The 10,000-nt window shown below is 39.4% G+C and overlaps 6 non-coding genes and 1 pseudogene across 6 annotated transcripts; all 7 read right to left on the bottom strand.

The window, feature by feature from the left end:
* LOC128007071 (uncharacterized) overlaps window positions 1-117 on the bottom strand; it is a 119-nt pseudogene extending 2 nt beyond the window's left edge.
* A 221-nt stretch (window positions 118-338) lies between these two features.
* Window positions 339-457, bottom strand: LOC127999978 (5S ribosomal RNA). Its single transcript, XR_008172780.1, has one exon. It is a non-coding gene; the product is annotated as a 5S ribosomal RNA (ribosomal RNA).
* A 233-nt stretch (window positions 458-690) lies between these two features.
* Window positions 691-809, bottom strand: LOC127997030 (5S ribosomal RNA). The gene has a single exon (XR_008169912.1). It is a non-coding gene; the product is annotated as a 5S ribosomal RNA (ribosomal RNA).
* A 364-nt stretch (window positions 810-1,173) lies between these two features.
* Window positions 1,174-1,292, bottom strand: LOC128005108 (5S ribosomal RNA). The gene has a single exon (XR_008177772.1). It is a non-coding gene; the product is annotated as a 5S ribosomal RNA (ribosomal RNA).
* Window positions 1,293-1,657: 365 nt separating this feature from the next.
* Window positions 1,658-1,776, bottom strand: LOC128004299 (5S ribosomal RNA). The gene has a single exon (XR_008176992.1). It is a non-coding gene; the product is annotated as a 5S ribosomal RNA (ribosomal RNA).
* A 357-nt stretch (window positions 1,777-2,133) lies between these two features.
* LOC127998386 (5S ribosomal RNA) lies at window positions 2,134-2,252 on the bottom strand. The gene has a single exon (XR_008171227.1). It is a non-coding gene; the product is annotated as a 5S ribosomal RNA (ribosomal RNA).
* A 4,467-nt stretch (window positions 2,253-6,719) lies between these two features.
* LOC127998374 (5S ribosomal RNA) lies at window positions 6,720-6,838 on the bottom strand. Its single transcript, XR_008171216.1, has one exon. It is a non-coding gene; the product is annotated as a 5S ribosomal RNA (ribosomal RNA).
* Window positions 6,839-10,000: the final 3,162 nt, after the last annotated feature.

The following is a 10,000-nucleotide window of genomic DNA, read 5'->3' as shown; positions in this document are numbered from 1 at the left end:
CTTACAGCACCTGGTATTCCCAGGCGGTCTCCCATCCAAGTACTAACCAGGCCCAAAACTTCTTAGCTTCCGAGATCAGACGAGATCGGACATAGCCAGGTTGGTATGGAAGTAAGCGAAGTCTGCTGCAAAGAGAGGGCTATTTAAAGACAAGCCAATCTTATCGCCAGTACATTATATAAGTAGGAAAGAAAACCCAAAAGCTTAAAGCACCTGGTATTCCTAGGCAGTCTCTCATAAAAGTACTAACCAGACCTAAACCTGCTAAGATTCAGAGATCGAGCATTGACTCTATTTTTTGGCAAAATTATTATATACTAAGTGAAAAATGTCCAAAAAGCTTACAGCACCTGGTATTCCCAGGCGGTCTCCCATCCAAGTACTAACCAGGCCCAAACCTGCTTAGCTTCCGAGATCAGACGAGATCGGGCATAGCCTGGTTGGTATGGCCGTAAACGAAGTCTCCTGCAAAGTCTGCTGCAAAGAGAGGGCTATTTAAAGACCAGCCAATCTTATTGCCAGTACATTATATAAGTAGGAAAGAAAACCCAAAAGCTTAAAGCACCTGGTATTCCTAGGCAGTCTCTCATCAAAGTACTAACCAGACCTAATCCTGCTAAGATTCAGAGATCGGGCATTGACTCTATTTTTTGGCAAAATTATTATATACTAAGTGAAAAATGTCCAAAAAGCTTACAGCACCTGGTATTCCCAGGCGGTCTCCCATCCAAGTACTAACCAGGCCCAAACCTGCTTAGCTTCCAAGATCAGACGAGATCGGGCATAGCCAGGTTGGTATGGCCGTAAGCGAAGTCTGCTGCAAAGAGAGGGCTATTTAAAGATCAGCCAATCTTATCGCCAGTACATTATATAAGTAGGAAAGAAAACCCAAAAGCTTAAAGCACCTGGTATTCCTAGGCAGTCTCTCATCAAAGTACTAACCAGACCTAAACCTGCTAAGATTCAGAGATCGGGCATTGACTCTTTTTTTTTTTTTAATGAAAGATTATTATATAATTCGTAAAATTTTCCAAAAAGATTAAAGCACCTGGTATTCCCAGGCAGTCTCCCATCCATGTACTAAGCAGGCCCAAACCTGCTAATATTCAGAGATCGGGCATTGACTCTATTTTTTGGCAAAATTATTATATACTAAGTGAAAAATGTCAAAAAAGCTTACAGCACCTGGTATTCCCAGGCGGTCTCCCATCCAAGTAATAACCAGGCCTAAACCTGCTTAGCTTCCGAGATCAGACGAGATCAGGCATAGCCAGGTTGGTATGGCCGTAAGCGAAGTCTGCTGCAAAGAGAGGGCTATTTAAAGACCAGCCAATCTTATCGCCAGTACATTATATAGGTAGGAAAGAAAACCCAAAAGCTTAAAGCACCTGGTATTCCTAGGCAGTCTCTCATCAAAGTACTAACCAGACCTAAACCTGCTAAGATTCAGAGATCGGGCATTGACTCTTTTTTTTTTTTTTAATGAAAGATTATTATATAATTCGTGAAATTTTCCAAAAAGATTAAAGCACCTGGTATTCCCAGGCAGTCTCCCATCCATGTACTAAGCAGGCCCAAACCTGCTAATATTCAGAGATCGGGCATTGACTCTATTTTTTGGCAAAATTATTATATACTAAGTGAAAAATGTCAAAAAAGCTTACAGCACCTGGTATTCCCAGGCGGTCTCCCATCCAAGTAATAAACAGGCCCAAACCTGCTTAGCTTCCGAGATCAGACGAGATCAGGCATAGCCAGGTTGGTATGGCCGTAAGCGAAGTCTGCTGCAAAGAGAGGGCTATTTAAAGACCAGCCAATCTTATCGCCAGTACATTATATAAGTAGGAAAGAAAACCCAAAAGCTTAAAGCACCTGGTATTCCTAGGCAGTCTCTCATCAAAGTACTAACCAGACCTAAACCTGCTAAGATTCAGAGATCGGGCATTGACTCTATTTTTTGGCAAAATTATTATATACTAAGTGAAAAATGTCCAAAAGCTTACAGCACCTGGTATTCCCAGGCAGTCTCCCATCCATGTACTAACCAGGCCCAAACCTGCTAATATTCAGAGATCGGGCATTGACTCTATTTTTTGGCAAAATTATTATATACTAAGTGAAAAATGTCCAAAAAGCTTACAGCACCTGGTATTCCCAGGCGGTCTCCCATCCAAGTACTAACCAGGCCCAAACCTGCTTAGCTTCCGAGATCAGACGAGATCGGGCATAGCCAGGTTGGTATGGCCGTAAGCGAAGTCTGCTGCAAAGAGTGCTGCTGAAGAAGTGGTGCTGCTCTTCTGTCTAGAAATATGGCAAATAGTCTTAGTGTTTATACTTGACTAACTGGGGCCCAGGTCAGGAAGCAGACAGACTGGCTAAACCGACCGTCTGCTAGTTCACTCCCGTCACAGAGGTCAGTTAATTCTCAGCACATAGAGACTCTTTCACCTAGATATCACACTATAGAGACTGTGTCTGTTCCCCGAACTAGAAAATACAAAAAATGTTCAAACCAAGTTAAGGTTAACAATTTAATTGAGGTTCAACAAATAAAAAAACAAATGCAATATGGATAAACAAATGATAAAGATTGGCTTATTGATTATCAGATCCATTTCTACGAAAACACTTTTTGAAAATAATATGATAACTGATCATAATATAGATGTGCTCTGTTTGACAGAAACTTGGCTAAAACCTGATGATTACATTATTTTAAATGAGTCCACCCCCCAAGATTACTGTTATAAACATGAGCCGCGTTTAAAAGGCAAAGGGGGAGGAGTTGCTTCAATTTATAACAACGTTTTTAGGATTTCTCAGAGGGCAGGCTTCAAGTATAACTCGTTTGAAGTAATGGTGCTTCATATAACATTATCCAGAGAAACCAATGTTAATGATAAATCCCCTGTTATGTTTGTACTGGCTACTGTATACAGGCCACCAGGGCACCATACAGACTTTATTAAAGAGTTTGGTGATTTTACATCCGAGTTAGTTCTGGCTGCAGATAAAGTCTTAATAGTTGGTGATTTTAATATCCATGTCGATAATGAAAAAGACGCATTGGGATCAGCATTTATAGACATTCTGAACTCTATTGGTGTTAGACAACATGTTTCAGGACCTACTCATTGTCGAAATCATACTCTAGATTTAATACTGTCACATGAAATTGATGTTGATAGTGTTGAAATTATTCAGCCAAGTGATGATATCTCAGATCATTATTTAGTTCTGTGTAAACTTCATATAGCCAAAATTGTAAATTCTACTTCTTGTTACAAGTATCGAAGAACCATCACTTCTACCACAAAAGACTGCTTTTTAAGTTATCTTCCTGATGTATCCAAATTCCTTAGCATATCCAAAACCTCAGAACAACTTGATGATGTAACAGAAACTATGGACTCTCTCTTTTCTAGCACTTTAAATACAGTTGCTCCTTTACGCTTAAGGAAGGTTAAGGAAAACAGTTTGACACCATGGTATAATGAGCATACTCGCACCCTAAAGAGAGCAGCCCGAAAAATGGAGCGCAGCTGGAGGAAAACTAAACTAGAGGTATTTCGTATTGCTTGGCGGGAAAGTAGCATATCCTATAGAAAAGCATTAAAACCTGCTAGATCTGATTACTTTTCTTTTCTTTTAGAAGAAAACAAACATAACCCCAGGTATTTATTCAATACAGTGGCTAAATTAACGAAAAATAAAGCATCAACAAGTGTTGACATTTCCCAACACCACAACAGTAATGACTTTATGAACTACTTTACTTCTAAAATCGATACTATTAGAGATAAAATTGCAACCATTCAGCCGTCAGCTACCGTATCACATCAGACAGTGCACTATAGACCCCCTGAGGAACAGTTCCACTCATTCTCTACTATAGGAGAGGAAGAATTGTATAAACTTGTTAAATCATTTAAACCAACAACATGTATGTTAGACCCTTTACCATCTAAGCTCTTAAAAGAGGTGCTTCCAGAAGTCATAGGTCCTCTTCTGACTATTAATAATTCCTCATTGTCATTAGGATATGTCCCCAAAACCTTCAAACTGGCTGTTATTAAGCCTCTCATAAAAAAGCCACAACTTGACCCCAGAGAACTTGTTAGTTATAGACCAATCTCGAATCTCCCTTTTCTGTCCAAGATACTAGAAAAGGTGGTATCCTCACAATTATATTCCTTCTTAGAGAATAATGGTATATGTGAGGATTTCCAGTCAGGATTTAGACCGTATCATAGTACTGAGACTGCTCTCCTTAGAGTTACAAATGATCTGCTCTTATCATCTGATCGTGGGTGTATCTCTCTATTAGTTTTATTGGATCTTAGTGCTGCGTTTGACACAATTGACCACAACATTCTTTTGCATAGACTTGAACACTTTGTTGGCATCAGTGGAAGAGCATTAGCATGGTTTAAATCGTACTTATATGACCGCCATCAGTTCGTAGCAGTGAATGAAGATGTATCATATCGATCACAAGTGCAGTATGGAGTACCTCAAGGCTCAGTACTAGGGCCGCTACTCTTCACGCTTTATATGCTACCCTTGGGAGATATCATCAGGAAACATGGTGTTAGCTTTCACTGTTATGCTGATGATACGCAGCTCTATATTTCCTCGCAGCCTGGTGAAACACACCAATTTGAAAAACTAATGGAATGCATAGTCGATATAAAAAATTGGATGACGAGTAATTTCTTACTGCTAAATTCAGAAAAAACAGAGGTGTTAATCATAGGGCCTAAAAACTCTGCTTGTAATAACCTAGAACACTGTCTAAGACTTGATGGTTGCTCTGTCAATTCTTTGTCATCAGTTAGGAACCTAGGTGTGCTACTTGATCGCAATCTTTCCTTAGAAAGACACGTTTCTAGCATTTGTAAAACTGCATTTTTCCATCTCAAAAATATATCTAAATTACGGCCTATGCTCTCAATGTCAAATGCAGAAATGTTAATCCATGCATTTATGACTTCAAGGTTAGACTATTGTAATGCTTTATTGGGTGGTTGTTCTGCACGCTTGGTAAACAAACTACAGCTAGTCCAAAATGCAGCAGCAAGAGTTCTTACTAGAACCAGGAAGTATGACCATATTAGCCCGGTCCTGTCCACACTGCACTGGCTCCCTATCAAACATCGTATAGATTTAAAAATATTGCTTATTACTTATAAAGCCCTGAATGGTTTAGCACCTCAGTATTTGAATGAGCTCCTTTTACATTATACTCCTCTACGTCCGCTACGTTCTCAAAACTCAGGCAATTTGATAATACCTAGAATATCAAAATCAACTGCGGGCGGCAGATCCTTTTCCTATTTGGCGCCTAAACTCTGGAATAACCCACCTAACATTGTTCGGGAGGCAGACACACTCTTGCAGTTTAAATCTAGATTAAAGACCCATCTCTTTAACCTGGCATACACATAACATACTAATATGCTTTTAATATCCAAATCCGTTAAAGGATTTTTAGGCTGCATTAATTAGGTAAACCGGAACCGCAAACACTTCACATAACACCGTACTTTCTACATCATTAGAAGAATGGCATCTACGCTAATATTTGTCTGTTTCTCTCTTGTTCCGAGGTCACCGTGGCCACGAGATCCAGTCTGTGTCCAGATCAGAGGGTCACTGCAGTCACCCGGATCCAGTACGTATCCAGACCAGATGGTGGATCAGCACCTAGAAAGGACCTCTACTGCCCTGAAAGACAGCGGAGACCAGGACAACTAGAGCCCCAGATACAGATCCCCTGTAAAGACCTTGTCTCAGAGGAACACCAGGACAAGACCACAGGAAACAGATGATTCTTCTGCACAATCTGACTTTGCTGCAGCCTGGAATTGAACTACTGGTTTTCGTCTGGTCAGAGGAGAACTGACCCCCCAACTGAGCCTGGTTTCTCCCAAGGTTTTTTTCTCCATTCTGTCACCGATGGAGTTTCAGTTCCTTGCCGCTGTCGCCTCTGGCTTGCTTAGTTGGGGTCACTTCATCTACAGCGATATCATTGACTTGATTGCAAATAAAAACAGACACTATTTCAACTGAACAGAGATGACATAGCTGAATTCAATGATGAACTGCCTTTAACTATCATTTTGCATTATTGAGACACTGTTTTCCAAATGAATGTTGTTCAGTGCTTTGACGCAATGTATTTTGTTTAAAGCACTATATAAATAAAGGTGATTGATTGATTGATTGAAGAGAGGGCTATTTAAAGAACAGCCAATCTTATCGCCAGTACATTATATAAGTAGGAAAGAAAACCCAAAAGCTTAAAGCACCTGGTATTCCTAGGCAGTCTCTCATAAAAGTACTAACCAGACCTAAACCTGCTAAGATTCAGAGATCGGGCATTGACTTTTTTTTTTTTTTTTTTTTTATGAAAGATTATTATATAATTCGTGAAATTTTCCAAAAAGATTAAAGCACCTGGTATTCCCAGGCAGTCTCCCATCCATGTACTAACCAGGCCCAAACCTGCAAATATTCAGAGATCGGCATTGACTCTATTTTTTGGCAAAATTATTATATACTAAGTGAAAAATGTCCAAAAAGCTTACAGCACCTGGTATTCCCAGGCAGTCTCCCATCCATGTACTAACCAGGCCCAAACCTGCTAATATTCAGAGATCGGCATTGACTCTATTTTTTGGCAAAATTATTATATACTAAGTGAAAAATTTCCAAAAAGCTTACAGCACCTGGTATTCCCAGGCGGTCTCCCATCCAAGTACTAACCAGGCCCAAACCTGCTTAGCTTCCGAGATCAGACGAGATCGGGCATAGCCAGGTTGGTATGGCCGTAAGCGAAGTCTGCTGCAAAGAGTGCTGCTGAAGAAGTGGTGCTGCTCTTCTGTCTAGAAATATGGCAAATAGTCTTAGTGTTTATACTTGACTAACTGGGGCCCAGGTCAGGAAGCAGACAGACTGGCTAAACCGACCGTCTGCTAGCTGCCTCCCGTCACAGAGGTCAGTTAATTCTCAGCACATAGAGACTCTTTCACCTAGATATCACACTATAGAGACTGTGTCTGTTCCCCGAACTAGAAAATACAAAAAATGTCCAAACCAAGTTAAGGTTAACAATTTAATTGAGGTTCAACAAATAAAAAACAAATGCAATATGGATAAACAAATGATAAAGATTGGCTTATTGATTATCAGATCCATTTCTACGAAAACACTTTTTGTAAATAATATGATAACTGATCATAATATAGATGTGCTCTGTTTGACAGAAACTTGGCTAAAACCTGATGATTACATTATTTTAAATGAGTCCACCCCCCAAGATTACTGTTATAAACATGAGCCGCGTTTAAAAGGCAAAGGGGGAGGAGTTGCTTCAATTTATAACAACGTTTTTAGGATTTCTCAGAGGGCAGGCTTCAAGTATAACTCGTTTGAAGTAATGGTGCTTCATATAACATTATCCAGAGAAACCAATGTTAATGATAAATCCCCTGTTATGTTTGTACTGGCTACTGTATACAGGCCACCAGGGCACCATACAGACTTTATTAAAGAGTTTGGTGATTTTACATCCGAGTTAGTTCTGGCTGCAGATAAAGTCTTAATAGTTGGTGATTTTAATATCCATGTCGATAATGAAAAAGACGCATTGGGATCAGCATTTATAGACATTCTGAACTCTATTGGTGTTAGACAACATGTTTCAGGACCTACTCATTGTCGAAATCATACTCTAGATTTAATACTGTCACATGGAATTGATGTTGATAGTGTTGAAATTATTCAGCCAAGTGATGATATCTCAGATCATTATTTAGTTCTGTGTAAACTTCATATAGCCAAAATTGTAAATTCTACTTCTTGTTACAAGTATCGAAGCACCATCACTTCTACCACAAAAGACTGCTTTTTAAGTTATCTTCCTGATGTATCCAAATTCCTTAGCATATCCAAAACCTCAGAACAACTTGATGATGTAACAGAAACTATGGACTCTCTCTTTTCTAGCACTTTAAATACAGTTGCTCCTTTACGCTTAAGGAAGGTTAAGGAAAACAGTTTGACACCATGGTATAATGAGCATACTCGCACCCTAAAGAGAGCAGCCCGAAAAATGGAGCGCAGCTGGAGGAAAACAAAACTAGAGGTATTTCGTATTGCTTGGCGGGAAAGTAGCATATCCTATAGAAAAGCATTAAAACCTGCTAGATCTGATTACTTTTCTTCTCTTTTAGAAGAAAACAAACATAACCCCAGGTATTTATTCAATACAGTGGCTAAATTAACGAAAAATAAAGCCTCAACAAGTGTTGACATTTCCCAACACCACAACAGTAATGACTTTATGAACTACTTTACTTCTAAAATCGATACTATTAGAGATAAAATTGCAACCATTCAGCCGTCAGCTACCGTATCACATCAGACAGTGCACTATAGACCCCCTGAGGAACAGTTCCACTCATTCTCTACTATAGGAGAGGAAGAATTGTATAAACTTGTTAAATCATTTAAACCAACAACATGTATGTTAGACTCTTAAAAGAGGTGCTTCCAGAAGTCATAGGTCCTCTTCTGACTATTATTAATTCCTCATTGTCATTAGGATATGTCCCCAAAACCTTCAAACTGGCTGTTATTAAGCCTCTCATAAAAAAGCCACAACTTGACCCCAGAGAACTTGTTAGTTATAGACCAATCTCGAATCTCCCTTTTCTGTCCAAGATACTAGAAAAGGTGGTATCCTCACAATTATATTCCTTCTTAGAGAATAATGGTATATGTGAGGATTTCCAGTCAGGATTTAGACCGTATCATAGTACTGAGACTGCTCTCCTTAGAGTTACAAATGATCTGCTCTTATCATCTGATCGTGGGTGTATCTCTCTATTAGTTTTATTGGATCTTAGTGCTGCGTTTGACACAATTGACCACAACATTCTTTTGCATAGACTTGAACACTTTGTTGGCATCAGTGGAAGTGCATTAGCATGGTTTAAATCGTACTTATATGACCGCCATCAGTTCGTAGCAGTGAATGAAGATGTATCATATCGATCACAAGTGCAGTATGGAGTACCTCAAGGCTCAGTACTAGGGCCGCTACTCTTCACGCTTTATATGTTACCCTTGGGAGATATCATCAGGAAACATGGTGTTAGCTTTCACTGTTATGCTGATGATACGCAGCTCTATATTTCCTCGCAGCCTGGTGAAACACACCAATTTGAAAAACGAATGGAATGCATAGTCGATATAAAAAATTGGATGACGAGTAATTTCTTACTGCTAAATTCAGAAAAAACAGAGGTGTTAATCATAGGGCCTAAAAACTCTGCTTGTAATAACCTAGAACACTGTCTAAGACTTGATGGTTGCTCTGTCAATTCTTCGTCATCAGTTAGGAACCTAGGTGTGCTACTTGATCGCAATCTTTCCTTAGAAAGACACGTTTCTAGCATTTGTAAAACTGCATTTTTCCATCTCAAATATATATCTAAATTACGGCCTATGCTCTCAATGTCAAATGCAGAAATGTTAATCCATGCATTTATGACTTCAAGGTTAGACTATTGTAATGCTTTATAGGGTGGTTGTTCTGCACGCTTGGTAAACAAACTACAGCTAGTCCAAAATGCAGCAGCAAGAGTTCTTACTAGAACCAGGAAGTATGACCATATTAGCCCGGTCCCGTCCACACTGCACTGGCTCCCTATCAAACATCGTATAGATTTTAAAATATTGCTTATTACTTATAAAGCCCTGAATGGTTTAGCACCTCGGTATTTGAATGAGCTCCTTTTACATTATACTCCTCTACGTCCGCTACGTTCTCAAAACTCAGGCAATTTGATAATACCTAGAATATCAAAATCAACTGCGGGCGGCAGATCCTTTTCCTATTTGGCGCCTAAACTCTGGAATAACCTACCTAACATTGTTCGGGAGGCAGACACACTCTTGCAGTTTAAATCTAGATTAAAGACCCATCTCTTTA

Source organism: Carassius gibelio, chromosome B22, assembly GCF_023724105.1.
Source record: "Carassius gibelio isolate Cgi1373 ecotype wild population from Czech Republic chromosome B22, carGib1.2-hapl.c, whole genome shotgun sequence".
In the NCBI taxonomy this organism is placed as follows: domain Eukaryota; kingdom Metazoa; phylum Chordata; class Actinopteri; order Cypriniformes; family Cyprinidae; genus Carassius; species Carassius gibelio.
This window is presented reverse-complemented; position numbering and strand designations above follow the sequence as displayed.